This window comes from Palaemon carinicauda, chromosome 20 (assembly GCF_036898095.1).
Source record: "Palaemon carinicauda isolate YSFRI2023 chromosome 20, ASM3689809v2, whole genome shotgun sequence".
Classification (NCBI taxonomy): domain Eukaryota; kingdom Metazoa; phylum Arthropoda; class Malacostraca; order Decapoda; family Palaemonidae; genus Palaemon; species Palaemon carinicauda.
The window spans coordinates 104784693-104794064 of NC_090744.1; the positions used below are offsets into that span (position 1 = coordinate 104784693).

Here is a 9372-nt window from a genome sequence, read left to right on the forward strand (position 1 = left end):
ATTCATTTGTTTCTGCATAAAGGTGATGGGCTACAAGGATCATGACATCTGTCTTCCGAAACACCTCTAATAGACTGTTGTGCAGCAGCAGCCGCTTCTTGAAAAACGTCTGTCTCTTGAGGGCCAACTCCTATCTGTATTGACTGTGGATCTGGTCCAGTTTCATTAATCTGTTTGCCAAGTACTGAAGGCATATTACTCATTCAGTTAACAATCATTGGTATTATTTGTTCCTTATTGGCAGTGACATTCAGGACACACACACACACACACACACACACACACACACACACACACATATATATATATATATATATATATATATATATATATATATATATATATATATATATATATACATATATATATATATATATATATATATATATATATATATATATAAGTATTTGTGTGAGTGTGTGTATTATAATTTTTTTCTTAACAGGAGGCAGGTCTCAGAGAAATAAAAATCAATATTTATTGTCAGATTCATCCTTAAACTGCTGAATTATGGAAAAATCTGCTATATATATATATATATATATATATATATATATATATATATATATATATACATATATATATATATATATATATATATATATATATATATAAGTATATATAAACATATATACACATATATATCCGTGTATATATATATATATATGTATATATATATAATATATATATATATATATATATATATATATATATATATATATATATATATATATATATATATATAGTGTACGAATGACCCAAGATAATGGAATTATATAAGTTTTAAGTTTAAAATCATGGCGTAGATTTTATATGTGGAGCTTATTTTTTTCCTTTGAATGAAAATTCTAAACTATGGAAACAAATTACCTTAAATGAATTCGTAAGAAAATTCTTCGGTGAAATTGAGAGATCAAATTAATCCTGATTTGATGAATTAAGAGAATTTGATTAATCAAATTCAGATAAAAAGAATTGTTTTTATGACAAACATGTGTTATTTTTTTTCTCAAAAATTTATTTATTTATAAGATGAAACTGTATCGGGTGGCATTAGGACATTTCATAAATGTAAAAATGCTACTGTGGCGGATATAGATTATTATTATTATTATTATTATTATTATTATTCTTATTATTATTATTATTATTATTATTACTAGCCAATCCACAACGCTAGTTGCTATAACTTTCCTGGCTCCAAGAGGGAAAAATAACCCAGTGAGGAAAGGATACAAGGAAATAAATCAACATGAAAAGTAATGAATATCTAATATAAGATATTTTAAGACCAGCAATGACTTTAAGATAGATCTGTCATGTATAAACTATAAAGCGAGAGAGACTTATGTCATTCTTTCTTATATGATATTAATCCTCTATTCACTCAAGCAAAGAAGACTGACTTATAATAATAATAATAATAATAATAATAATAATAATAATAATAATAATAATAATAATAATAATAATCGCATTTCTTCACCTAAAATATGCTTGCAAACTTTAAATAACTGTTTTACTCCAAACCCAAATTCTCTCTCTCTCTCTCTCTCTCTCTCTCTCTCTCTCTCTCTCTCTCTCTCTCTCTCTCTCTCTCTCTCTCTCTGTATAAATATGCAATATTTCGTATTACGAATAGTTGCAAAATTACTTGAATATGCTTCAGGGTCAAATTAGGTTGATATATATATATATATATATATATATATATATATATATATATATATATATATATATATATATATATATATATATACACAGTATATATTTGTGTGTATAAATACAAATACACATATATCTGTATACATATGTATGTATAATATACATACATATGTGTAAATATATTAATGTATATACATTGTATATACATTAATATATTTATATGCATGTCTGCATGCAAGTAAGCAAGCGTATGTCTTGTTCGTAGTCTTCACTCTTCGTATTTCAGTTGAGTAATCTTAACATAAGTTTAAAGCTCGTCACTAAATAATCACTTATGAAACTTCAAGGACCCTCGTAAACAAAACAACAAAGCTCCACTAATAAACATCAATTTGGAAGAGAAATAAAAACTTTCGAAACTTGAAAAAAAAAAATAGTTCCTTTGATATGGCAACAATGTTTTCCTTTTAAGTATAAATAGAAGACCTCAGTCATCTAACAAGCAGTCACTCAACAACAGACATCAAGAGAAGAACGTTACAATTAAGACAACAAAAGAATTTCACTCAAGTTAGGAATTGCTTTCGGTTTCTCAAAGAATCTTGTATCCTGCCGTAATGGGAAACTTTCGACATCGACTCCTAATAGTTTACCTTGCAATGTTGATTTTGGTAAGTTACAATTTTGACTTAAGGTCTTCTTTCCCACCGTTATCCTTACATTAAGGGGTTGGTTGCCTGATGAGTGCTCTCCAGTGCCTCCTATCAGATATCTTCGTTCATTATACGTCTTCTCTCCATATCATCCTTCACCTTAGCTTTTCATGTAATTCTCTGCCTCCTGCTCGATATTCCCCACGTAACAGGTTCATCCCAAATCCTCCTCACTACCTCCCCACCGTCCGGCATCAACACGCGTCCACCATCTAAGTCGTGACACTCTATCAGCTCTGTAAACTTGAGTAAACCTGGCATTCTTATTTAATCAATTTCATTTTAGACATAAGATGCTGCGAATTAAATCCTTAGTTTACATTAATCTCTGCTAGAAATACTTCGTTTAATTTGCTATGCTTGAAATGCTTCTTTAAACCGACTGGGAAATGGGATAGGTGACAGGCGCCGCCCCTGCTACAGATCCAGTCGTGATTTGGCCTACCTTATCATCAGTAAGATTATTCTCCTTCCAACATACTGTGTTAACGCCTGAAGGCACAGAGTCCGTCTAACACCGAAGTGTTTTAATCTATCTTGCACAAACAAGGATGTTGTTTAGAACTTTTCCAATATCAAAGCAATATGGTGTTCTTGTATTAATGACTAGAAATGGGCAGTGGATATATTAACTTGGAATGTGAGCTGGAACCTAGATTTATGTCTACTTTAGGCTCCAGAGCTTTTAAATATTTGGCCCCAAGACTAAATAATAAGCTCCCACGAACAGTCGACTGATTGAGAGACATTAAGGCTTTCAAGGGGAAACTGAAGACTTAATTATTTCAGCTGTCATACAACAGTGACGATTTAACAGTAAATGAACAATATGCGATGTGAAACGTTAAATACTCAAACGAACAAGGTAAAAAGACAGTGGAGGTCCTGTAGAGAATGGGGTTCCCCTGCTATATGGGACCGGTAAAGTGGCCATCAAAGTAAAGTAAATGTAAAGCTTATAATTCGGTTGTTTTTAAATTTAGAAACATGGTGGATAAAGAATAGCTTACCTAACTCTATTCGTATAGAGCAAACTCACCATGCAAACTTTACAAATTAGAAAGTACAAAATCAGATAGAATTTGTCATATGGGCACAAAAAAGCCCAACTTTTATGTATATTTAAATCTACTATTAGGAGATTATAGTTCGGCCCCCCAACCTCTCTCTCTCTCTCTCTCTCTCTCTCTCTCTCTCTCTCTCTCTCTCTCTCTCTCTCTCTCTCTCTCTCTCTCTCAATGAATGCAGTTTTAATAAGATAATACTTAGATGAATTAAAACAAAACCCATCTTTCCGTAGCGGTCAGCGGCCATGATCGCAAATGGGGAGATTTCACAGGAAGAGATCCTACGTCCCGACATTGAAACAAACCGATGTCCTTTGATTCCGGCACCGCCTCCTGCCCCGCAACTGTGAGTAGGCCTACTCGATTTTTGTTATCTCGTAAGTATGAGGAAGTGATTGGTATTCTCTGTTCTAGATAGGTTTAACCTTTGCGTAAGTGTCTCAAGCTTTAAGCTATGTGCTTAACATCTACTGAAGGAGTTGCAAAAGCCATTTTGAATTTCTTGATGTCTTCTTCTTCTTCTTTGTCTATATCTTTTCCCACTTCTATGTGGGGTCGATGTTTCTGGCCAGCGTTCTCCATCTACCTCTGTCCCACACCTCATCACCGTTTAAATCCCTTTGATCAAAGGTCATCCCTGATACAGTCCACCCACCTTCGCTTTGGTCTCTCTCTCCTTCTCGTTCCCTGTACCCCCATTTCCATTACTCTTCTCCCAATATACTGTTTATCTCTTCCCATTTATTATATATTATATTGCAAGCCCAATGAAAATATAGTGATTGCTTTGTTTATGCTTTTCATATTAACATATTCCAGTAAGATCAAGAACTACAAGAGTTGGAAGTCCCAGGCCTACATGGCTGAGGACTATGAAGCGTGAAGTAGATGATGAATGACGATGTATTTATTTAAAAGCTAAAGATAGACGACTGACGAAATCTAACAGAGGCCCTTTGCGTCAATAGGCGTAGAAGGATATTATGATGATGATGATGATTAACATATACGCACACATATATTCACACAAACATACACGCATAATAACACACTTAATTGGGCGAACAAACACACACACACACACACACACACACACACACACACGCACAAACTTCAGCAGTTTAGAAGGATTTTTGGACTGGTAAATGTTTTATATTCATTGTCCGATGTCCAGCAACTGCGTAATTTGAGAAAACAAAATGAAAACTCATCTCTCAACTATTTATGACTTTTAATTCGTTACGTCAAAGTAATCTCTCTCTCTCTCTCTCTCTCTCTCTCTCTCTCTCTCTCTCTCTCTCTCTCTCTCTCTCTCTCTCTCTCCAAATGAACACAATAGTTTATAAATGTCAAAAAGCTGTAGTGAATAGGTTTCAATATTAACATTCAATTTCGTCTGTCAATTTTCCTTACCCAATATAAGAATTGCATTTCTTTGGTTATAGTGGTTAATCTAATTCGACTTATTTATAAAAAGTCAATCGTAAAATAACATAAAGATCCCAAATAGGTAATTATTCTACACCTTTCCTAACTACAATACGGCAGTTTCAGGAATTTGGGGTATCTCCTCAAATCCGGGTATGAGTATTTCTTCTCCCCTGAAGCGTAACAGGAAAGAAATTTCTATATATTCTGTATAGAGATAAAAATAGATTAGACTTGTTTTTTATTACATACGGGAGTTTACAACCAATCCCTTTTAGTTTCCAGTGATGAATCTCTCTCTCTCTCTCTCTCTCTCTCTCTCTCTCTCTCTCTCTCTCTCTCTCTCTCTCTCTCTCTCTCTCTCTCTCTCTCTCTTTCCTTTTATTTTATAGAAGAGATTACAAACAATCCCTATTAGTTTCCAATAATGAATTGTCTCCTTCCGGATCTCTCTCTCTCTCTCTCTCTCTCTCTCTCTCTCTCTCTCTCTCTCTCTCTCTCTCTCTCTCTCTCTCTCTCCTTCCTTCCTTCATATAAAGACACTTGCTCTTTACTACATAGGGGCGATTACAACCAATCTCTATTAGTTTCCAGTAATGAATTCTCTCCTTTCAGATCTGACAGTTCCGACTTATTCCCCACCGAATCCCCAAGACTTTGTGAGCAGGACCACAATTGCCCACAAGGTCAGATCTAGTGTCCTACAGGAGCCTGTTGTGGGACCTACTGCTACGATCCCTCTCCTTTTAATCTATACAGGCCAATACATTTTCCAGAGCGGTAGGGATCTCAATGACACCGCTCTAAAGGCCTTACACTTTCCTGAGCGGTAGGGTGGCTAGTTTTAACCTCTTACCACGGGCAATAAGTTCTCTACAGCGGTAGGATTGTCAATATCAACCACAATTAAAGTGAAAATTGGTCTGTGTTTCAAGTTTCACATAATCCCAAATGTCTTTTCAGGTAAAGGCTGTAGAACGCCTTCTACATTCTTTCAAAATTATACCTTTTTATATTTTAGTACATGTAGTTATTTTATAATAAACAATTGTTTTATTGATTTTATGCATCTGAAGTCTTTAATTTTGTTCCTCGCAATTCAAAAGTTTAAAAGTTATGGTATGAAAGAATTTAATTCTACTGACATCTTACACTATGAAACTTACAGCACTTATTGTTTGTAAAGAACAAACTATTTACCATTAAAATTACCGATAGAAATTCTTTTACGGTCACACAAACTGGTCATACATGAATAACATTCCTTCAATTCTTGGTATTTATAACAATACTAAAAATAAGGTTTTTATCATCCGACCACTTAAATTTGTGACTTTTGAAGCTGGATATGAAATTCTACTACTATTCAAACTTTACTTGTTTAAGAGTAATTTATTCAAAACATTAAAAAAGAAAAAAAAACAGAGTTTATCTATTCAGCCTAATATTAGGATGCCTTAATATCCTCCAAAGAAAGATGAAATATTTTTAAGTGATATTTGGGTAGTGACATATATACGATGATTATACGCGTATAACTGTTGAACCCTTTCTCTCTCTCTCTCTCTCTCTCTCTCTCTCTCTCTCTCTCTCTCTCTCTCTCTCTCTCTCTCTCTCTCTCAACATCAAAAGGTAAATATCCCTCTAAGTATAAGGAAATACATTACCAGACAGCGATAGGAAATCTGATTTCCAATTCCCTGTGCCAGTAAGAAAATATCCCTTGTTGCTAATGAGGTTGCTTTGAAAATGATATTTTGAGGTACATATTCGCATTAAATATAAAGACTAATAATTTCAAACTTTTATAGAAATGCTGATGAAGTAAAGATGTGTATATACGTGTGTCTATAAGCGTGTATAAGTATGCAATGGCTTCAAAAGCGTTAGTTTTAATTGAAAAAAGGTAACTTTTATAAACTCTACTTGAAATTCGAAATGGTTCTATGGGACTCTGGATGACACGTGGCTGTAATTTTAGGAAATTGCATTCGAAAATAAGGGTCAAACTCTCGACATTATTGCGGTGAGAGAGAGAGAGAGAGAGAGAGAGAGAGAGAGAGAGAGAGAGAGAGAGAGAGAGAGAGAGAGAGAGAGAGAGAGAACTATTTTTCATACAGCCAACTTCGAGGGAATTGTTAAAAAATACTCTTTTCTACCTCTACTGTTACCTGTTTAAAAAAACGTGATTGAAAGTTCTCAAACGTCCAATTGTCAAATTTTCTTTTTTTCTTTTTTGAGAAATTGTATTATACGCAATTGGGAAGAATATTCTAAAAGTATGGAAATTAGTGAATACAAAATATCTAAAGTATCTAAATTCCTATGTATTTTACCTTTTGAAAAATCAGATAAGGATGAGAACAGGTGTAAGAAAAAAATCATTATACAGAATAACTGAGAACACTCATAAACTATATAAATTGAATGCAAGAATATTACGATAATTATTTTTTATGAAATAATTTCAAAGTTTATAATATTTGAACTAAACCACTTACAGAACAAATATTACCCCCATTCTATTTTCGTGTAATGATATCAAAACCAAGGAAAATCTGTCACTATATAAAATTAGAATGTAATAGCACAGGCTCTTGGCCAGAATAAAGAAGCCTATATATTCTAAACACTTTTTTGAAAGTTAACAAAGATTGTGCCACTCGCAAACCTTTGGGAATTCCAAAGGAGGCTAGTGCTTCCAGAGAAATTTACACGGTGCACCGTAGACAGTACGAAACGGTCGTTAGCTGTATCTATTATTCACCCTTGGACTTACGTGACAGCCCCCCCCCCCCTCCCCCTTTTCCAGATTCCTTGTTGCCTGACTTCTTATACTATTTGGCCTTAAGTGATGAATGGCCCAAATTCCATACATCCATTCATTCATACACGGATTAAGATGGCAGTGATATTTCACGTTATTATTCATAACTAATTACATAATAATGATTATTATAACTTTACAATATAAAATACAACAAACCTCAAATCAGCTATCTACGTGAAATTATACAAAAGCCAAAAAAAAGGGGAACCTACCAAGAGTCGTATGTAAAAAACCAACAGTCGTATGTAAAAAATTAAAAAGCAACTTCGATTTACCTTGACCCGGCCTCCTGCTCTGCTGGTCCTGAAACAAAACCACGGAAAGTTAACCAAGTGGAAAATTATACAAAAATTATACAAAAGCAAAAATGGGAAAATCAAACAGCCGTATGTAAATAGAAAAAAATAGATTTACGTTACAGGAGCTCTTGCTTTGCTGGTCCTGAAAGAAAACGACGAAAAGTTATCATTGTTATTATTATTAATTGCTAAGCTACAACCCTAGTTGGAAAAGTAGAATGCTATAAGCCCAGGGAAAATAGCCCACTAAGGAAAGGAAACAAGGAAAAAATAAAAATTTTAAGAATAATATTAGAATAGATATCTCTTATGTAAACTATAAAAACCAAGTATTTCAAACCTCTAACTAAGCATTGAGGAGGATTTGATTCCGTCCTCCACTGATCCACAAGAACACTTTCCATATGATCCTGGAATGTGCCTGGAAAACGAGAGACATGACGACCTTCCAGAAGGAGGAGGAAGGAGATTAAAGCCTCCATAAAAGTGGGTTTTATGTGAACCTCAACTGGCGTAGTAATAGGAATAATTGCTTCCAGGACAGAAAAATGACAGCAATGAATTTTTCATGATTATCCTATTGTACTTACCCGAATGCATTTTCTGTCACGTTAGTTGAAAGGGTTTTCATCCTATTACCTGTCTTGGATTGATTTTATCCTATTACCATATTTCGAAATGTTTAGCTCTTTTTAGTTATTGATATGGTTTTATTCTATTACAAACTTTTGGAATGGTTAGATCTTTTTATAATCACTGTATTGGTTTTATCCTATTATATACGATTATTGAAACATTTTGACTTTTTACAGCATTTGGAAAGGGTTTTTCTTTTTAGTTTTGTCTTATAATGATTATTGGGTTGTTTTATCCAGCAAAAACAACTGGGACAGCTTTATCCTCTTCCATTTAATTAGATTGTACAAAAATTTTATGATAGAAAGATTTTATATCACAATTATTATTGGATTGTTTTAATCCGGTTCAAGTATTAGGAAAGTTTTCATCCTATTACAATTAATGGGATGGTTGTATCCTCTTACAGTTTTTGAAATTGTGTTAAGCTATAATGAATACAAGAAAGTATTTATCCTATGAATTGATTTAAATGGTTTTATCTTCTTGTTATTAATGTAATAGGCATCCCCTAATAAAATTAATTTAATGGATTCATAGATCGATATTGCATAAGTAAAGATGGCATCAAATATCTTTTAGATCATTAACCCCAACTATTTTTGAAACGCCAAATCAAAGTCATCAGAATGTTTGATGTCTTCAAAAAAGTTAATTGAGATAGATTATACATGATTATTGTAGTAAAGACAGACCTGTTATACAGTGTTATTTGCGAAATGTTTAAAGACTTT

General features: G+C 33.3%; 1 long non-coding RNA gene across 1 annotated transcript; it reads left to right on the top strand.

The window, feature by feature from the left end:
• Positions 1-2175: 2175 nt before the first annotated feature.
• Positions 2176-5942, top strand: LOC137659570 (uncharacterized). Its single transcript, XR_011047583.1, has 3 exons — positions 2176-2336; positions 3679-3822; positions 5489-5942. It is a non-coding gene; the product is annotated as an uncharacterized lncRNA (long non-coding RNA).
• The last annotated feature ends 3430 nt before the right edge of the window (positions 5943-9372 follow it).